Source organism: Pelodiscus sinensis, chromosome 31 (genome assembly GCF_052426305.1).
Source record: "Pelodiscus sinensis isolate ZL-2025 chromosome 31, ASM5242630v1, whole genome shotgun sequence".
Lineage (NCBI taxonomy): Eukaryota > Metazoa > Chordata > Testudines > Trionychidae > Pelodiscus > Pelodiscus sinensis.
The window spans coordinates 13,608,018-13,629,105 of NC_143082.1; the positions used below are offsets into that span (position 1 = coordinate 13,608,018).

Genomic DNA, 21,088 nt, shown 5'->3' on the forward strand with positions numbered 1-21,088 from the left:
GGGGAGAGTGCACTGAGACACACAGCCATCAGTCTATAACTCAGTCAGGAGTGCGTTAATTTGGGGGAGATTTGCCATTCAAGTCCTGCACCAGGACAGGCTACAGTGGTGCCCTGATGCTGGGCCCAAGAGGTGCCAGCCTGTCACTGAGGCCCTACATCAAGAGCCCACTGGCTCATCCCAGGCTGCGCCTGCCTAGGTCAGGGAAGGTGCTAATGATGGGGGGGTACTTAAATTTACACCTTTTAACATCCCATAGATTTACACCAGTGACACGTTCTTCAGGACCTTGGTGAGGTTCCAGCTGCCATGGCCTGGGGTTCTCCTTCTCCTTTTACTTTTTAATATTACTGGACCAGGTGCTAAAGACTGGGAAATCTCAAGATCTATCTAGGAATATATAGACACCACTTCCCCATTCACTGCAGCCCCTGACCACCTTACAAACATCAACAAGCTCAACACCCCCATGAGAACAGTCAGTACCGGGCCACCTTACGCAGATGAGGAAATGAGGCAAAGAGGAGAAGTGATTTGCCCGAGGACACAGAATCACAGAAACGTCCAGCTGAAAGGGACCTGAAGAAGTCATCAAGTCCAGCCCCCCGGCTGAGGCAGGACGAAGTGAATCTAGACGAGCTCTGACAGGCGCTCGTCCAATAATCTGTTCTAAAAACCTCCTACAATGGGGATCCCAGTGCTTATCTACAATGGGGATGGCCAGGTCTACACAAGAGTCAACTAAGGTACGCAACTCCAGCTGCAAGAATAGTGTAGCTGGAGAGGACATACCTTCCCTTGACTTACTGTGGTGTCCCCACTGTGGGAGGTTGGTGAGAGAAACTCTCCTGTCAACTTCCCTTACTCCTCACGACCCCCATGAAGTACTGGGGTTGACGGGGCACCATCAGCATGGATTTAGTGGATCCTTACTGGGGCTAAACTGAACCCCAGAAGATCAATCGCCAGAGCATCGATCTCCAGATAAACAGACAAGGCCCTAAGAGTTATCAAGTTTTTCCTAATATCTAACTTAAATCTCCCTTGCTGCAGATGAATCCTAGTATGTCTTGTCCTACCTTCAGTGGACACTGAAAATAAACTTATCACCGGCCTCTTTATAACGGCCCTTAACATGTGCAAAGACTTATCTGATCCTCTGCTCAGACTTCTTTGCTCAAGATTAAATACACCCAGATTTTAACCTTTCCTCAATGGCTAGGTTTTCTAACCCTTTTACAATTTTAGTTGCTCTCTTCTGGACTCTCTCCAATTTGACCCATCTTTCCTAAAAGTCGCCATCCTGAGGCATCTCTGTGGCAGAGGTGGGAATTGGATCTAGACTTCCTGATTCCCCGGCTGGGGCTAAACAAATAAAACCCATCCATCCCGAGAGCCAGAAGTCTAAGTCTAATGAACACACACACCTCAGATTACAAGCAGAGACTTTTTTTTTTTTTTTTTTTTTTTTAAAGATCACCATCAGAATAAAGTCTTGGTGGGTTTTTCTTGTTTTTTTTAAAGTTTCCTAACCAAGATAATGTTGGAACACTGAAACTGCAGGAGTTTTCTCTTCTACAGCTCTCTTGGCTTAGACAATGAAATTACACTAGTCAGTATTAATAACCATTGGCTGTGTCTACACTGGGCCACTTATTCCGGAAAAGCGGCTGCTTTTCTGGAATAACTTGAAAGCTGTCTACACTGGCCGCTTGCTTTTCCGGAAAAGCAATAACGATCTAATGTAAAATTGTCATTGTTTTTCCAGAAAAACTATGCTGCTCCCGTTCAGGCAAAAGTCCTTTTCCGGAAAAACTGTTCCAGAAAAGGGCCAGAGTAGACAGCCCAGTAGTCTTTTCCGCAAAAAAGCCCCGATCGCGAAAATGACGATCGGGGCTTTTTTGCAGAAAAGCGCGTCTACATTGGCACGGACACTTTTCTGGAAAAGTGCTTTTCCGGAAAAGCATCCTGCCAATGTAGATGCACTTTTTCCAGAAATACTTATAACGGAAAACTGTTCCGTTTTAAGCATTTCTGGAAAAGGGTGCCAGTGTAGACACAGCCATTGTGTTTATTATGACGTGCCTAAGGACTAATCTAGAATAGGGTCCCACTTTATCATGTTGTGTGTGTCTGGAGCCCTGTGCACGTTATGACCCTGTAGAAAGAAAGATTTCTTCTCTCATAATCGGTTCTTAAAGCGTGAGAGAGGAGTGGGCCACACACCTGTTCCCAGAGAAACAGAATTCAAAATCAAGCCAGGTCACTGAGAACACACTTTAAGCATTCTTTACCAAAGCTGCTGCTCCCAGATTCTAATAGCTCCCTGTAGCCAAAATGTCATATTTTAATACAGGTTGCACCTCTATAAACAGGGACTTTCTGGTCCAGCAGCATCTGTGGTCTGGTAGGACCATGATTGTTCCATGATCAGAGTGTCCTGGCACGCTGAGGAGGGGGGTGGAGCCCAGCACGCTGCCAGGGGGTGGGGGTAGGGGAATAGTGGCCCAGCTGGGCAGCACAGGGAGCCAGAAAGCTGTTGTGTTGCCCGGGGAGAGGGGACAGAGGAGCAGGAGTGCAAGGCGGGTGGAAAGGCCAGTAGTTTGGAGCCAGGAAGCCCAATGGGACGACAGGGCAAGGATGGGGCCGGCCACAAGAGGGCCAGAAATGACCTCCCCTGGTCCGGCAAAATCCTTCATCCACGACCAGTCAGTTCCCGAGGGCGCTGGACGAGAGATGTCCAACCTGTACTGATGTAAGAATATAAGTATATTGATGGTAGTAAATCCAGCCACCTTTGCTTCTTGTTAGCATCACAAATTAAGTTGCGCTTCTTGTCAACTTTGCGATTTTTTGTTGTTTTTTCTGTAAAATTGTTTGGTGCGAGTCAGGGATGTAAAAGGCTAACCGGTTACTTGAGAAGCATTCCAGTAGGGCTAGTGCTTACCAGGTAACCAGTTTTACAACCAACCACGGCAGGCTTGAGCAGCCCTGGCTGAGCCTAGCTTGCTGCGGGGGCAACAGGCAGGGCCACTCCTGCGTCGGCAAGAGGGACTCCACCTGCATGAGGTCGGCAGGCAGGGGCCATCGGCCGCAACCCGGAGGGACTCCAGCCTGGGCCCCTGCCCCACAGCATGCTGGGCCCCAGCCCTATGGCACATCAGGCCCTGGTCATGACCACGTGGGAGCAGTCCAGCACCAGTCAGATCCTGGGGGCAGCCCAGCAGTGTCCCAGCCCCAGCTGTGCAGGGCATGAGGTGGGTCTCCAGCCCTGGCAGGCCCCAACTCCTGCCGGTCGGACTCAGCCCGGGCAGGCCAGCAGGACACTCTCCTGCCAGCCATGTTGGAGCGGCAAAGGCTGGACAGTTAACTGGGAGCCCCAGAGGCCAGGACTCACGGGGGCAGTCCCCACACAGGGGTCTGGAGCAGGCAGGCTAACGGAGCCCCTGATTGTGGTGGGAGCCACTCTAGCCCCACCCTAGTGGCCCCCCGCCCTCTCAATCGCAGTGGTAGTACTGCATTTAACCCTTTAACCAATTAATTGGGATTTACATTCCTAATAAACACGGCACACTGCCTTTTCCCCTGAAAAAGATTATGGGTGCTTCTTATAAACAGAACACCCCCATTTTCCCTAACACACTTGGGTCAGATCACTTTAAAGTAGTGCTTTAGTTCATTTCACTAGGGCTATAATGTTTGGGCTGAAATTGCTGGAGAATGGTTACACCAAACAGCAACTTTTCACGGGAAACTAAAAGTTCATGAAGTCACTTGTATTTCTCTTCGATTTTGTAATCTTAAATTACACTTAACTCTAAATTCTAATCTAACCTGCACCACTTTGTCCCTTTAAAGGCCATGAGTTGTGGAGGGAAAATGCCTATTCTACCCCCTGCTCTATGGTAGAAAACTGTTAAACTGCTATCTACCAAGGACACATTAATCATGCTTCCAGCACAACACCTCACAGAGGCTGTATATAATTGATGTAATTTCCCCCACAGAAACACAGCAGGAAATTGCCAGTTAGGGATTTGCTACAGATGGCATTGTTTGTCCCCATAGCTGAGCTTTCATTTCACTTACTGCACATGAAGTTCCTTCAAGTCAAAGTTTCAACAGCAGCCTCTAGTTTGGGAGTCCCAACTCCAGACACTCTCAGGCTGGCTCTCCGAAGTGCTGCGCACCCCCAAACTCCAGCTGATGGTAGCGGGAGATTTTTCAGCAATTCTGGAAAAAAAATTAGACCCACTGCCCTGAAACTGGGCTCCTGGAATCAGACACCACTTTGGCACATCTGGTTATAACGTTTCTGGTTGCAGGCACCTCTTTCAGGCTGGCAACACTTCAGCTCGGTGGAGGGCATCAGCCTGTCAGCGAGAAGCTGGACTCTTGGGGTCTAGCCCCAGGCTCACTGGGCCAAGACAATTCCCTTCTCCAGATTATCCACTGTAAAACAGGGATCCCGCTCCCCTACTACAGTGGGGCTGGGAGGATGAATGCTGCAAAAGCCCTTTTTAAGTCCTTCAATGAAAGACTCCCCGACATTTTTTTTTAAATCACTACTCCATTATTCCCCTCCCTCCCCCCAAGCCACTGGCTGCTCTGAATCATGCTGGCTCCCCATGTCCAAGTTTCAGTGCTTTCAAAACTGCTTTGCCCACCAAGACCCAAACCAGGTTCAACATCTGCAGGGCTCAGAGCACGACCTGCCGCCCTGCCCAGAACAGGAACTCCCTCTGAGCAGCAATACGCTTGAGGAGCTGCCTAAAATCAAGGAGCTTTCTAAGGCTTTGGCTGCATGGGAATGTTCGACCTGTTATCCAGACATAACCTCCCACCATGCCCCCCAGGTGGACACATGAAGTTTAAGTTTATCCTTTGGTCTGACCCAGTGTTGCTGTTCTTATGAAAAAAACTATGAGCATGAAAATCAGCAGAATCTGGAAACCTTGGGCATGGGCCACACACGGAACCTCCGTGGTCTGCAGGCTTCCCACCACTGTTTTACATCCATAGCAAATGTTGCACAACTGGAGTAGACGGGTGAAGTGATTGCCCAAAGTTCCCCTACAAATCATTGACAGAGGCAAGACTTACAAGTCAGGTGTCCAAGCTCCCGTTCGCCGTGCTGCACTGTGCTGAACAACACTGCAGCTTAAAGACACGAAACAGACAGAAGCAAGACAAACTCAACTGCTCTCCCAAACAAGCTGTGGAGTGCAAAACTCATATGCTGATCAGCCAGTGAGCACCCCCCGCCCCCCCCGAGATCTGAAAGCACAGCAAGGAGACAATCTGCAAAACAGGAGGGCCTGGGAACTCGGGAGCGAGCAGAAAGAAAGCCCGGGATGCTGAGCAATAGTGACAGGCCAGGATTTAGGAAAGGGAAGTCATGCTGTCCCCAAGACAAGGCTATCATGAGGTTTGCATTATCAGCTTTGTGAATGGGCACGCATGTTGCTCTGCCTTTTCGCAGGACCTGGGTTTAATAAAGTAACTGTGATGACAGATGCAAAAAGCTAATTTGAGGCTACTTTTCTTCTCCACTGCTCCAGGAGCCTGGCTATTATCTGTCTTGACTCTTATTAAATCCCCAGAGATCTCAATTCTGCAGCAGCACTAGTTAGTCTAAATTTAGCAAGGTAATGGAAATAGTTGGAAGGCATGCAATTCATTTTAATATCTGCACCTTTATGTTGCCAGGCAGCTAATTTCTGAGTGATTTTAAAGCAGTCATCCAGAGCGAGAAAAATAATCAGGATTCGCGCTAGATTATCAATTGATACAGATGCTAATGAGCCTAATTACGATACTCACTTCAAGAGTCTACAATGGCCAAGTCTTTGGGAAAAAAAGCTTCTGTGCCAAAGGGTGTAGGGAAAATGACGGGGCTCAGGGCATTTAATAACCTTGTGTTAAATTACGGAGGAAGACGGAATCAGCAGCTACTGTACCAGTTTTTTCACGCGACAGACACAGCAAAGGTACACAAATAATCATCAGGGTTATTTGGGTTCCTTATGGACACTGGTATTTTGGTCCTGGGAAGACACGTGGCAGGTTGCTCATAGAAAGCAGCAACTGGGTTAGCGTGCCTAATTCCAATGGAACTCTTGCTACACCAAAGTTACAGGCAAAACAGTTCTCTTCTCTTTCATCGCATGCAATATATCGACACCCAAAGCAGACGGTTCTCAACCCGTGCAATATATCGACACCCAAAGCAGACAGATCTCAACCCGTGCAATATATCGACACCCAAAGCAGACAGATCTCAACCCGTGCAATATATCGACACCCAAAGCAGACAGATCTCAAATTGTGGGTTGTTTTTCCCTTTTAATGGGGCTGCCAGAAATAAGAGCTCCTAATACCAAGTCTAACTGCCAGAATAGGACACTGTGGGTACGTCTAGACTACATGGCTCCGTCGATGGAGCCATATAGATTTGTTTATTCGGCAGAGGGAAATGAAGCCGCGATTTAAATAATCGCGGCTTCATTTAAATTTAAATGGCTGCCCTGCTCTGCCGATCAGCTGTTTGCCGGCAGATCGGGGCAGTCTGGACGCTCCCCTGTCGACATGAAAGCCCTTTATCGAACTCCCTGGTAAACCTCATCCTACGAGGCATAACGGGGAGTCAATAAAGGGCTTTCAGGTCGGCGCGGGAGCGTCCAGACTAGCGCGCTGAGCCGACAAACAGCTGTTTGTCGGCTCAGCGCAGCAGCCATTTACATTTAAATGGAGCCGCGATTATTTAAATCACAGCTTCATTTCCCTCTGCCGATCAGCCTAATCTACATGGCTCGACAAAGACAAGTAGTTTAGAAACACCATGAGTATCAAGACTCCTGCTCCTTTTCCCAGCTCTGCCCCTTGGCACTTTGGCCAAGTCCCTTCTCTAGAGGCTTCAGACTCCCTGCCTGTGAAATAAGGTTGCTGCTTCCCTGCCTTCCAGGCTTGCTAGACATTCATTGTCCCTAAGAGATCTGAGATCCGCTGAGATAAAGGGCGGTTACTACTGGAGATATTTCAGAACAGGTTTGACGAACACGTGCTAGGGTGGTCTAGGTCAGTGTTTCTCAACCAGTGGGATGAGGACTGGTACTCGAGAGAAGTCTGGGGGATACGTCAACACAACTGAAATTTGGAGAAAACTGAATTTTTGTTTTAAGTTTTACTGCGCTTTATTATTTTTGTACTTTTTACACACAAAAATTTCATCGCCCTCCTGGCTATGATTAAGTTGTTTAAACAAATGTGTTGCAATGGTAGGGAAAAAAAATTGTGTCTGAAAACTATAGGTACTGGGGGCACTTCTAATTTTTTTAAAGGGGTACTTCATAAAAAAAAAAAAAAGGTTGAGAAACACTGGTCTAGGTAACCTTGGTACTGTCCCAAGGCAGGAACTGGGCTAGACCCTATTTGAGATCCCTCCCAGCCCTGCATTTCTAGGATTAGAAACTAGCATTATGCAGAGTGGAAACTGCTTTAAGGCAAATGTAACTATTTGTCTCTTTATGCATTATGCTTGAAGAGCAACCGTTAAACTGCTTAGCGACAGGTGGAAAGTGTGATCTAAAATCCCTACTCCCTCTACAGACCCTAACACTAGCACATCAGAGGCCTGCTGCTCCCATTTCATTCCCAATAAAACGCAACCTTCAGAACACCACACCCAACTTTCCACGTCACAGATGTACTTCTTAATTTTTATGTTTAAAAAGGCTTGGGCCAAGGCAAAGGTTAAACACAACTGGCATTTGGGTGAAGTGACAGAGCTTACTTCCACTTGCAAATCCACTTCTGAGATAGTGCAAGCAAGCAGAGAAGTCTGAATGCCTTGTCTTTTTATTAGCTTTGGGCTCTAAAAGACAGGTTCCCTGTAGCCACTGGGAAGCTTTGTCTTGATTACAACAGGCACCAGATCAGACCCATGCGGATTAAAACTTCGGAGAGTAAAAATAAACCCTTCTTTCTTAGAACCATTTTTAGCTCAAGAATTTAGCTCACCCAGAAAATAATGATCTGCCTAGCTATGGAACTCTAACATGGATCAAGTCTTTCATCAATAGCTATGATCATACCAAAAAAAGAGCATGTGGAATAACTGGGTTAGCAGCATGACAGAATGGATTTAAAATAAATAGAAAAGTGAGTGTGAGTGTGAGTGTGAGTGTGAGAGAGACCCCCTTTGTTCAAGAACTCCTCCTTAATGGGAAGAGCTAGGCCCAACAAATTTGGTATGCAGCTTCCTCTTGTCCTAACTTAAAGCTAGGTCAGGCGAGGTTGTGCCAGGAGAACTGGAAACCCCAAGGAAAAGGACTGTTTTCCACAACTTGCAAAGGGAGGAGCTGCTGTTCAGAGGGCTGTGATATTTGAGTACCCACAGTGGGCAGCCGTACCACCAAGGGAGGGGCCAGCAGGGTTGGGGCTCCGCCATCTTGCCGGCTAGTAGCCCCCTGCCCCAAACCCTTTCCCCCTCTCCCAGCCCTTGGCTATAGTGCTGGAGGTGGGTGAGAGAAAAGAGCCTCAGGCAGCCAGGGGTGGAGGGATGGGGAGGAGAAAAGGCCTGTGCGGGATGGGACCTCATGCCTTGAGCCCCTCCTCACCTCCCAACCCTCACTTTCAATCCCCCCCCACATCCAGTCCTACACCCCCCACACTGCCAGCCCCCTGCCCCGAAGGACCCAGGTAATGCTGGAAACAAGTACAAATTACAATATTAAGATCTACTGTGTTAATTAGTATTTTCCACTCTTCTTCCTGGAGTAATATAAAATATTGAATACAGCCCCCAAATCTAATGACAGCAACTTCCCCTATTGACCGACTACATTCAGAATCAGCCCGGCCATCCATTAGTACTGAGGCATGGCTGTTCTCTGCAAACACGCCCAGACTTCTATTCAAAACAAAAAACACTAGGCCAAGATTTACAAGAGATGTGTTATTTTGGGAAATAGCGAAAGTGATGGAAAGGGAAAGAGAACGGGTGTGAAAATCCACAAGTGCTGGGGCCGAAGGGAAAATGGCATCAGGAGAATATGAAAGTACAAAGGGGGAGGAACACCTTTGTGCCTATGAATTACCTACCTGGGAACTCTTCTTTCTCGGTCTTTCGGCTACAAATGTGAATGTTTTCTAGCAAGCTTTCAGTAAACACTGCAGAATGCGCAACTCGACGCTCATGCGAGAACATAAGCCTATCAAATCATGTGCAGAACTTTGTGGTAAGAGCTTTTCTGTGCTTTTAAACCAGTTGAACAGATCTCATGTGCTTAAAACTGGGAGGAATATAAGACCGAAAGGATGAAGCTCAAAAAAGGAAATTTCACATCACAGATGCTCAATAGGTGACACTGCTGGCTTGGCGTTAATGGAATAACCAGTGTCTTATAAAAAGAAATTCTTATCATTGCATTCAACTACAGACCACTAGCAGAAACTGTCCGTGTCAAACAGAAGTAAGAATAATTACTAAGCAGGAAACTCCTGCATCAGAAATCTGATCACACAGCTGAGTGGTTACAGCACTGTACTGAAACTCATGAGATCTGGCTTCAAATCATGGCTGTGCCACAAATTTCTGTGTGAATATAGGCGCCTCATTTAATCTTTCCTGGCCTCAGCTTCCCTTATGTAGCACGAGGCAAACAAATCCTCCTCTCAACCTTTGTCCTCTTAGAGTGTAAACTCTTTGGGGCAGGGACTCTCTCACTGCATGCATTAATAGCACCTAGACTAATGGCACCCCAATCTCTAGGCATCTCTAGGCACCAGTAGAAATAAATACTTCTAAGCTGAGACAAGAAATGCAGCTCAACATCTGCATGTGTGGAAAAGACCGGAGATATATGATGCTGGCAATACTTGTTTTATATTTATTATTAGAGATTATTTTTGGTATTCAAATACCAAACTGCACCACCAGATCGGGCTTCCTGCTAAGATTTACCATGAAAATAGCAGCTCACTAAAAGCCAGTCATATGAAGGGGATATTCAAAAGAATGAGAGGTAGTTCTAGAAACTCTTCTTTGACTTTTTTTTTTAATCCTTGTGTTCAGTAAATATCCAGTCATGATTCTATGGAAACTCCTGCACACTGCTAATAGTTCCAGGTGACATTTAAAATTGTATGTTGCAATGGCTGGCCATTTGCAAATTGAAACTTACAAGAAATCTTGATCTCTGAAACCTTCGGCACACAATGCAGTCAGTTTAATTTCTGTTAGTCCCTTTTGCATTATGAATAGCAATGAGAATTGACAAGGACCACAAACTCAGAAGCTGTTTGTTGACACTTTGAAGATCATAATCTTATCACATTTTACTTTGCTGCTAGATGAAACAGAATACAGCAAGGAGAATGGGGGGAGGGAGGGAGAGAAAGGCAGAGCCAAAAACAGAAGAGCTGGTTTACAGAGTTACTGTACCAATATAGCAAAATCAGTACAGAAACTATGGGTAGAGAAAGGGAGACAAATCTGATGCATGCAGAAGTTTCACTGGTTGAAGACTTGAATTTAACCAGCGCAAGAGGCTGTGTAAACACAGATTTGGGTATGAATGGCTTATTTTGGTTTAGCTTTGGGCAAGGTTTTTTTCACAGTGAAGACTGAGCCTTGATCACTTAGGAACAACATTAATTAAACCAAATAAGATGTTCTTACACTGAATTAGGAACATCCCCACAGCCTTCTACACTGGTTTAAATACCAACCTAGGAAATCAGTTCAGTTATCTCATGTCAATGAGCCCTTAGTTAAACTGACAACAAAATCCCTTATTTTAGTTTATTTTAAGCCCCCTTCCTAACTGACTTGAGTCAAACAGCAAAAAGCCTGGATTAAAGTAAAATGAGTGTTCAGCCCTTTGCATTCACTTCATATAACAGGTGTAAAATCATGTTAAAACTTGTGCAATATTCACGTGTAAACATGGCCAGAGTATAAATACGAGCAAGAAGGAAGAAGCCAAAACAAGAGGAATCCTGATGTTGAAAAAAATGTAGTTTCTTAAAATGCATATTGAGCCCTTCAAAGTTTATGATTAAATAATGAGAACAAGACCATTAAACACTTCATGAGTGCACGCACACACAAGCAAGCACATAATTAGTGTGTGTGTGTGTGTAATTGCATACAGTATCTATGCACACACTATCCCCAAAATTCTCTATCCATGTCAAACTGACCCCCAAAACTGTGGTATGAAAACATCCTAGATTCTCCCCCTGCAAGGAGGTGCAGATATGTGGTGCCCAAAAGACTTTTGGTCTGTAATTCTCAAATGACTTTTCTGTGACTTGTGAGCCCTAGGCCAATCATATTAAGAGAGCCAAAAATATTGGGAAGAGGAACGGAGTTTTAAGACGCTAGATGAAACCCTGACTCTACTGAAACCTATGACAAAGCTGCCATGAGACTGGCCAGGATTTCACCAATTACACTTGTAAAATAGTATAAACACAAACTTCAGAGCTGAACGTTCGCTCCCAGGCCGCATTCCACTCCACAGACAGATTTTTTTTTAAATGGTTGAATTAGAAACCTCCCCCTGAAAAGAGGGTCTTATAATGGAAGTGATGACACAACCTTAAATATAGCAGCACAAATGGCATCGCTATTATAAGGGGAACTAAAAGCATCTGCATGCAGACAAGGGTGTTTGGATATCATGGAGAGAAGCCAAAGTCGGTGGGGAACGTGACTATCAGTGGGGGCTCAAGACAGAGAGAGACAGTCTCTGACCCATCGTCCCTTTGCTTTGCCAGCAGGCCCAGCCCCCCACCAAACACGCCTGCTTTTCTCACAAACTTCTCCACGCACCTTTCCATCCTGCCCCTTACTGCCCGAAAAGATCCACAGGCCTGCTGCCCTCGACTCTTTCCAATCCTTCCTTAAGACACACGGCCGCTGCAGCACCTCAGCACACCTCTCCATGGTCGCATGTTTCACAAGACTGTCCCACTGGGAACCCCAACCCTCCTTCACTCCCGTCGAAGCAGCTGCTGTCCCATGGAGCTGGCTGGACTCAGGTCTCTGCCCCCAGCGGTGTCACAGCACTGCTCAGGTTTGGCCCGCCCTTCCCACCCTCATGGAGAGCAACCAGACCAAATCTGAGTAGGAGGCATCGCCACAGGGCGCACAGGGTCACCGTGTCACTCATTCACATTTCGCCTGGCCCCCTCCTCCCATTGGGGAGCAGTAATGTGACACTAACTGCCAGGTTGCCATCACTGGGGCAGGGAGCCACGCCCAGCCAGCCGCAAAGGGCAGGAGCCACAGGACTCACTGCAGAGAGAGCATGGGATAGGTTCACTCGGCAGCTCCCCCTCCCCAGGAGCTCCCCTCACAGGATTCCCTACGTCCCTCTTTAGCCACTGTCACATTGGGAAGTAAGCCCTGAGGACATCAGCCAACTCGTGGTGGCCAGACTGGAGTGCAACCAGCAGACGTTTATTTAATTTATACTGAATCTTCTGCAATATTGCTGCTCCTTCCAACACCTCCTTCCCTCCAAGTCATGCTGACCAGCAGCAGAACTGCAGAGCCCGGCCGGTCTCCTTCCCAAGGAGAAATCAGTCACACGGGGTCTGGATAGCGTAATTTGCTTTATTTACACTAGATACTAGAGATGTGGAAGGTTAACTGGCAATCATCACCCTTAACGGGAGAAGCTTACTGACCCCAGTTAACCAGCGGAGGCTGGAGCAGGTCCCCACCCAACATGGACAGGGAGCTGCTCCAGCCTCGTGGGGCCCGCCATGGACAGGGGCTTCTCTGGCCAGGCTGGATCAGACCCACCATGGACAGGGGCTACTCCGGACAGCCAGATCAGCCTGTCTATGGCGGGGGAGGGTGTGCTCCAGCCCAGCTGAGCTGGAGCAGCTCTGCCCCCCTTTAATCGGTTAATCCAGGGGTTCTCAAACTTATGATACCGCAACCCCCATCTCAGTTGCTTGTGACCCCCTCTAAGTTGCTCACGACCCCCCCACCGGGGGTCGGGACCCACAGTTTGAGAAACGCTGGGTAAAGACATTACGTTTAACCAGGGTATGTCGTTACATCCCTACTACATACCCAAACACACTCTTCTCCAGTCTGTCTGTCTGTAGTCAAACAGAGCAAGACATGCAAAGATGTACCAGTGTAACTGAAGGGATGCTATCACGCCGCTTTGAGCTAAACCACTGTGGCATTTTGGCACTGCATCGGCTTAAATCTAGTATAAGCAGTTCCGCTCATCGCCGGGTACCAGGGCCTGGTGACGACCCCTGCAGCACTTCTACCTCCCCCTGGAGCTGTCCCATTGCTGTCCATGATTTAGCCCTCTGGCTAAGTCACACCTGCTCTGGACACCTTCTAGGGGTAACAAATGTCCAAATAAAAGTTCACCCGAAAGGTGGTTCTGTCCTGCTTGGGCCCCTCTTCGGCCTGTCCCTTCAGGGTGCCTTCCAGTCTCTCTCTCTCTGCTTCTGGGATAGAGCCCTGACTTCCCAGGATTGGAGTCACTGCCTCAGGCCCGCTTTGAAGCCTCACTGCAGGACCTCCCCCAGGAGTCCAGATTGCTTCCTGGAGCTACTCCTGCAACAGTCTTCTCAGTCCTTTTGTTGGGCCCAGGGGCTTTCAGTCTGTCACCCAGCCCTAGTCTGCTCTGCCCCACTGGCCAAGATGCATTTACTTACGGCACAAGTGGGCTGACTGAATAGAGCTGGCTAGCCCAGGGCCACTGGCCCTTAAAGGGACAGGCCACACTGGATATATCTACACTGGAAAGAAGTAGGGATGTGAACGAGTAACTAGTTACATGATAACCCTACTAGGTGATGCTTACTGATAACCAATTAACCAGTGCCTGGAAGCAACCCCAGGCCCCCACACCATGGGATAGGGCCGGCGAGCTCCAGGGTTAGAAATGGCAGCCCCTAGGGGCTGCCCTAGCCAGGCTGGAGTGGTCGCCCACCTGTTGGATCCTGCTTAATCAGTTAACCGATTAAACAGGATTTCACATACCTAGAAGGAAGAGCCACAGCACGGCCTTGTTCCACTGCAAGGATTTCCGGTGTCTGGGCAGGGCACCAAGAGCGGGATCGCAGAGCTGGGCTGGTATTTTTAAATCACATCCCCCTTTCTAACCTTTGCTCACTGGGCCAGAGTCAAGAATGTCTTCCTGGGACTACGGACAAAGACGTCCTCAAAGACTCAGTCCACGAGCACAACATGCATCTGATGCTCAGCCAGGTGGTCAATCAGTAAGGGCAAAATAGGAGCGGATATTCCCATGGGATAGCATGGACATAATGGTGGGCACTGCAGGGGACAGACTGAGGGACCTAGGATTCTAGCCATTCATTCCAAACTTCAGACCTCAATGAGAAGCGAGTGAACGAAACTTACTAAGACCCCAGATGGGAGGACAGCAGTTTACTGAACTATTGGCCAGCGATACTAAATAGCTCTGCATTTTGTCCATCTTCATGAAGCAAACCGAATGGAAAAATGCAACCGGAATAGCAACACCTGCTGATGAGGGGACACGCAGCCGATAGGGGTAAGCACCTTACACTACTCACCTCTATGGTGCTTGTTCAGATTCAGCCCCAAGTCTCAGCTGGGGAGCAGAAGGGAATGGGGTACAGCCCTTTTCACCTCTAAGCAACCAAATCCAAGGAGCAGAAGGTTTTTCTTTCTAACAGCCAGTTGATGGCCTGCATGAAAGGAGCTGGAGGATTTCAAAGCAGCTCCTAGAGGGACAGACATCCCCACCGCCACAGCTAGCAGTCCCAGACAAGCCAGAAGCCAGGAGACTCACCCCCATACTCCTACTGTCCCCCTACATTTGGAGTCCTGTTTATTGGTGGGTGATGCTGCCACTCAAACATACGTGGGCTGTGCCAGTTTGGTGGCTAGAGTAATTCAGTCTCCAGAGCTGTCAACCTACCACCTTTCATCAGCATCTAAATTCTCTTCCATTAAAAGTGAGAGAGAAAAAAAAAACAGTTAAAAGCTGCCAGAACTTTAGATCCAGATGGAATCCACCCTTGCATTCCAAAGGAGTCAATGAAAGAGACAGAGAAATCTTCAGCAAATACATTTAACAGCTCTTTGAAAATACAGGAGGCACAGATGGAGTGCTGAGACGTGGAGAGAACATCTGTATTTAACAAAGGATTTAGGCAAATAGGCTGCAAACTACCAAATTGCTAGCTTTGCTCTGAAGGAAGGTACTGGGGACATGCATAGCTATGACTTAATTAAGGATTGCCAACATGAATTTAAGAGGAGAGGCAGGGAGGTTGTGCCATTCATACTTGCTAGAAAGTAGGCAGAAAAAGAAGAATGGATTTGGGGGAGTGGATAAAGCAGTGAGGGGTCTTAGCTATACTACATGGTTAGAGAAAGCAGGCCTGGATTCTCAAAGGGAGACTGAAAATCTAGGCTAAATTCCCAGCCGTGAAGGCAACAGGTGCAACAAGACCACTTCAGCTGGCGTCGGAGACAAGGAGAATTGAACCAAGGCCAGCGACTGGTGGAATCTCTGTACACGGAGAACGGTTAAAGGAGCATGAAGGCTGGAAGGCCTATAAGTAGCTCAGCCAGCTGTGTTTTGAGTCGCAGACACGCACGTGTGCTCGTCTGTTTCATTTCTGGCAACTGGGCAGGGGGCTGAAACACACCAACGCTGCTCCCCAGAGCGAGGGAAGGAAAGGATTCCAACGTGCATCAGTCGCATATGGAACCTTCGCCGAAGAACAGAGCCGGCGGGAAAAAGCTTCACTCTCCCAAGCATGGGAGTCAATTTGCCCCCTCGTTTACCAGGTGCTGCTCCCATTCTAGGAATGCCAGAGTCAGTCTCCCCAGCACAATTAGCTAGGAAATATGTCCCCGCTGGTGGCTGCTCCTTGGATTCCAAGCAAAGATCCTAAAGATCTCGCTCCTCCAAAAAACTAAGAATGCTGGAAGCTTGCTTTGGAGGAATGAAGGAACTCTCTAGGCCATGCACCTTCTGCTGCTCTTGTTTCCCACCAGGTTCATGCAAAGCCTTGTAACCAGCCACGCTGAGAAGAATGCAGGACTATTGGAGAGCCCACAGGGGAAGACACTGCTCCGGCCCTCGATACAGTTGAATCACCCTGTCTCCCAAGATGATCATGACACTGGACCCCTCCTTGAGAGGCAGGCAACGGAAAGGTGAATCACGGAAGAGCAACACCAAGCGATCCAAGAATACCAAGATACAGGATGAGGGGGAGAGGATGGGTTTGCAAGCTGCTACCCCAGACCAGACAGCCTCACAGAGCTGACAGCTACATGAAGGGTGCAGGAGGGATCCCACTCCTGTGCAACATCCATGGAAAGAGTAGCATTTTCCCCTGCCCCCCCTTATGTCCCTGAGGAGTTAGGGAGCAGCCCGCTAAAAGGATTGCTCTGCATTCAGGCCTTGTATGTTAATGAGAAAAGCAGTAACATTTACATACACGTGCCTCCTTTCAAACACTGAGACTGTCTCCACTTAAAACACAGCCACCATAATGCTTCAGTGTAGGCCAGTGCTTCTCAACCCGCAACCCAATCAGCCTATGACTGTGGTTCTCAACTGGTGGCCCATGGTGACTTTTTTGGTGGTCCACAGGAACGTTGTCCAAGGTCACACGGTGTGACTACCATAGAGAAATTTTGGGCCAGCATGACTGGGAGATACCCAAATCTGTCAGCACCCAAATCTGTCAGCACACACCGTTTCAAAAAGGAGGTGGTCCACAAAAATTTTTTGACTGGCCTGGTGGTCCATGGACTGAAACGAGTTGAGAACCACTGGCTTATGAAATAGGCCTATGCAGCCTATGAAATATCCTCAGGGCCATACAGGTAGTGTATATGTTACATGGATTAGGAATGTAAAATCCCATTTAACTGGTTAACCAGTTAAATGTAATGTTTGTCCAGTTAACCAATTAAATGGAGAGTTGGTCAGGGAGGCTGTTCCAGTTAATCAGAACCTGTAAGCCTTTACCAGTTAACCGAATAATCATTCACATCCCTTATGTGGATGATGCTCGTGTAACACACAGAGAGCTGCATATGAGGCCCACAATGACAGGTTGAGAACCGTTAGTGTAGAAACTCATTACAGTAATGGGAGGGATTCTCCTATCTCAGTAGTTAATCCATGTTCCCAAGAGGCAGTAATTAGATCAGTGACACTAAAGTTTAGGTCAACATAGCTGTGTCTCTCAGAGACGTGGATTTTTCACATCCCTGAGACTTAGCTTTGCCAATGTAAGTTTTCAGTATAGACCAGCTCTTGGATCAGACATTAAGCTAAGCATAAATATCTACAGAAATGAGAGTGCACTACAGAAGGCCCTGAGGTCAGTAAGGTGGTTTTCATGCTGGTCTAATGAAAGGATCACTGCACACAGACCCCCAATGAAATGCAGCCACCTCAGAGACCAAACACAGCACCCATTTAACAGCACATGGCAGTGGTACAAGACAGTTTAGGCCACAAAGTGAACGAGAAAGAAGTGAACGAGAATTCCTACACTGGAACCTGGTCAAGACGCAGAGTTGAATGCGCCCCATTCAGAGGGCAGGGAGAGTTCCACTGCAGTTTTGAAGGCCACAAGCGGTTGTGCCTAAGCATTTCAGAAGTGAGTAACAATGATTTTAGAGACCTTAATTTCTGGGAACTCAACTTGAAATGCCTTAAAGGGCATTGGTTATTGGAAAATCCTGAGCACCTATTCCATGGAAGCCAGGACCCTTTGACGTGTCTGTTTAAAGCAGGACATCCAAAAATATTAATCACGTTTGAAAATCGTGATGGGAGTTTTAATTTCATAACCCCCACAGCAGCTCCCCAGCGCCAAGCAGGGGCACTGGTGGAGGTCCAATCCGTAAGGAAAATTCTATCACCAGCTCTACTGGCTGCATGTTCCTGTGGGTTCTCCCACTCGCTGGCCAGTCCCTAGTTCACTTGCTAGCCACAAGGAGATCCCAACACAAGGTGTTCTCGCTGCAGTTAGGAGCCTGTGTGAACCACAGGTACACATATGGTGAGACAGGCATCTCCTGACACTGAGGAGAGGAGGCAGCCTCTTGACTGGAGCTTCCCCAGGGCACAGAAGGTGTAATAAATCCATAGGTCTGACACAGAGACCAAAGTGCAGGCCCGAACACCACTCAAATAGAAAAGAAGCTGTTAAGGATTGTATGCACAAGTTTATGTTTCACGCTCAGCTCTAAAGCAATGAGGCTAGAAATCAAGTCAACCTCCATGCTGTGAAGAGACTGCAATCCTATGGCAATAATCCAGCCATGATATAATAAGAGCTTGACCCGCTATTCCAGTAGCCAGCATGGCCTCGACCAGGACACTCACCGGAAATCAAACTAGGGAACTCTTTGGACAGGCCAAGGCGACTGATCTCCTACAGAAAGATTCTTTTGCACGGTTGGAAATTGCCATGAGAGCCACATATCACCATAGAGATTGGCTCAGCCGTCTGGGCTTCAGATCCCCAAGTTTGATCTTGGTCACCCTATTTCAAAACAGGTATGGAAGATGTTCAGAGAGAGGCATCAAAACCAACCAGATGCCTGGGAAGACTTCCACGGAAGACTGGGACTGTTCAAGAGAGGACAGAAGAGGATGAGACGGATGTTCATAAAATAACTCATGATGCAGAGGCTCCTATCTACCCTTTCCTAACACAAGATCACAGGGACACATCCAACTAAACAAAGGCAAGGAATTTCAAACTGATCAAATAAAAGTATTTATTGAACACATCATTAACCTGCAAAACTCTCTGCCAAAAGATATTTTCATTGCAGGATTCAAAGGAGGACTGGATATGAATAGCGAAAACAGCAATAGCTACATTTACATTGTATTAAGCAAATACCGTAAGGGATAAAAACCTGCCACAGGGTACAAGACAATGGCTGACAGCAGTTTGGATGAAACTTTCCTTTTTGAGCACTTTATTCCATAACTAACAGGCTTCTTGAAACTTTCCCTGAAGCATCAAGAGCTGGTCAGACAGAGGTCTGGCCTGCTCTTCAGCCTTATGGCAAACAAACCATGTGCCAGGAACATTGTGTTTGTGTTTTTCAGAGCAGCTCTTAAAAGCAAAGACCATGTGCTATAAGGATACTGAAGGCCCCATCATGCTTTTCATTGAAGCAGAGTGTTTGCTCCCATCTCTAAGCCCAGAATTCCTCTCCCCATATCCCCAACTGCTGCTGTCCAGTCCAGAGGTGGCTTGTGCCTTTTGTAAGTGCTGTGTGCAGGTAGCTTGTGACTAACAAACTGCGATACCTTACAGAGAGCACTTTTCAGCAGTAGATCTCACAACACCTGACAATCTTTCTGAGATGCAAGAGGCCGCACACACACCCATTACCACAAACTTCAGGCCTTTAAGATCCCAACTGGACACGTCCTTTGACCTCTGACTGCCAGAGACATTGGTCACAGAATACAGCTGGCAAACTGGCGCATGCAGGTGACCAGTTACGCGCTGACACCACATGAAACTGTTCAAGCCTCCTGCTGGCTCCTAGCTCCTGCAGAAGTTGCAGGTGGCCAGAGAAGCGGGAGACTCAACCGTCAGGCACCTGCCTGGGATGCTCACAACCAAGGGGGAACCTCAGGAAGCTGGCAGATGAGAAAACCCCTCCACGCTCCCCCCTCGCTCTGCCACAAGCACCGCAAACACCAGCCAACGCGCCCCCCCCCCCCCAACAAACCTAGGCGCACACACGAAAGCAGCAGGCCCAACCGAGGCAACGGGGCCAGACGAAAGGAAAAGGGCTCCGCTCCTGACCAAGCACCTGTGGTCTCCCCAGCCCCTGGGCCATAAAACCCAAGTGTCATTCCTCACCCCTTGGGGCCCGCCCTTCTCCAGCCCTGGGGGGGGGGGCAACAAGGCCCCTGGACTCCCACCCAACTTCGGGGGCCGCTCAGCCCCCTCCCCCAACCAGGGACCGCTCAGTCCCCTCCCCCAACCTGGGACCAGCCCCCTCCCCCCAACCTGGGACCAGTCCCCTCCCCCAACCAGGGACCGCTCAGCCCCCTCCCCCCAACCAGGGACCGCTCAGCCCCCTCCCCCCAACCAGGGACCGCTCAGCCCCCTCCCCAGCATTGGGGGGGCACAACCCCCCCCCCCCCGCCGCGGCAGAAAGTGGGGGGAGGGGAAGAGCCTCACTTACCTGGGGCCTGTCCCCCCTCCCTCTCTGCGCTCCGCTGACGCCCCCCCGCGGGGGAGGGGGGCTCTTCTGGGGCGGACGAGTGCCGGAGGGGGGCGGGGGCGGGGGAGGCCGCGGGGGGGGGAGTGAGGGGACCGAGCCGGGCGGGGTCTGAAGGGGGCCGGCGCCGAGGGGGGGCCGAGCCGGGCGGGGTGCTGAGGGGGGGCGGTGCCGCGGGGGGGGCCGAGCCGGGCGGGGGGGGGGCCGGGGGCGGGCGGAGAAAAGAAAAGAAGGAAAAAAACCGAAAAGGAGGAAAAGAAAAAAAAGAAAGAAAAAAAAAAAGGAAAGAAGCTGCTGGCCCCTCCCCCAGCCGGCGTGCGCGCTGCGTCACCGCTCCGCGCGGCCTACGTCACCGCGCCGCGCCCCAGGGCCCAGCCCGCCTGGCCGGGCCGCGTTGCCAGGGGCAACCGAGAGACGCGCCCGCCGCGGGCCCAGGCGGCCCCGCGCCACCTTAACGGGGCGGGGTCAGGGCCCCGGCCCGCGAGCGCCCGCACTGCCCATGTGCGGAGAAGCCCCGCCCCCGAGGTGGGCCCCGCCCACAGGCTCTGTCAACACCCCCCACGTTCCACCCTGCATGCTCCGGCCCCTCCCACTGTTCCACCCCCCCCCCGCATAGCCCCGCCCCGTCCCACCTCCAGAGCCCCGCCCCCACTGCCCAGCCCCCCTTCCACCTCCAGTGCCCCCACCCCCCCACCCAGCCCCCCCTTCCACCTCCAGTGCCCCCACCCCCACCCAGCCCAGCCCCCCCCCCCACCCCCCCGTTCCACCTCCAGTGCCCCCCCCCCCACCGCCCCCCCCAGCCCCCCCCCGTTCCACCTC

The 21,088-nt window shown here is 49.4% G+C and overlaps 1 protein-coding gene across 12 annotated transcripts in view; it reads right to left on the reverse strand.

Moving 5' to 3' along the window:
• The window catches only part of R3HDM2 (R3H domain containing 2), a 108,784-nt gene extending 88,416 nt beyond the window's left edge, over nt 1–20,368 (reverse strand). For 10 of the 12 annotated variants that reach the window (XM_089774752.1, XM_075901798.2, XM_075901799.2 and 7 more), the window contains exons 1-2: nt 20,234–20,368; nt 4,090–4,233 (exon numbers count right to left, since the gene is read on the reverse strand). The gene's annotated coding sequence lies outside the window, so the exon portion shown is untranslated. Of the gene's footprint in view, nt 1–4,089; nt 4,234–5,103; nt 5,120–20,233 lie in introns of those variants that run through there. The other 2 variants (XM_075901795.2, XM_075901796.2) reach the window with 2 other exon arrangements.
• Between the last annotated feature and the right edge of the window lie 720 nt (nt 20,369–21,088).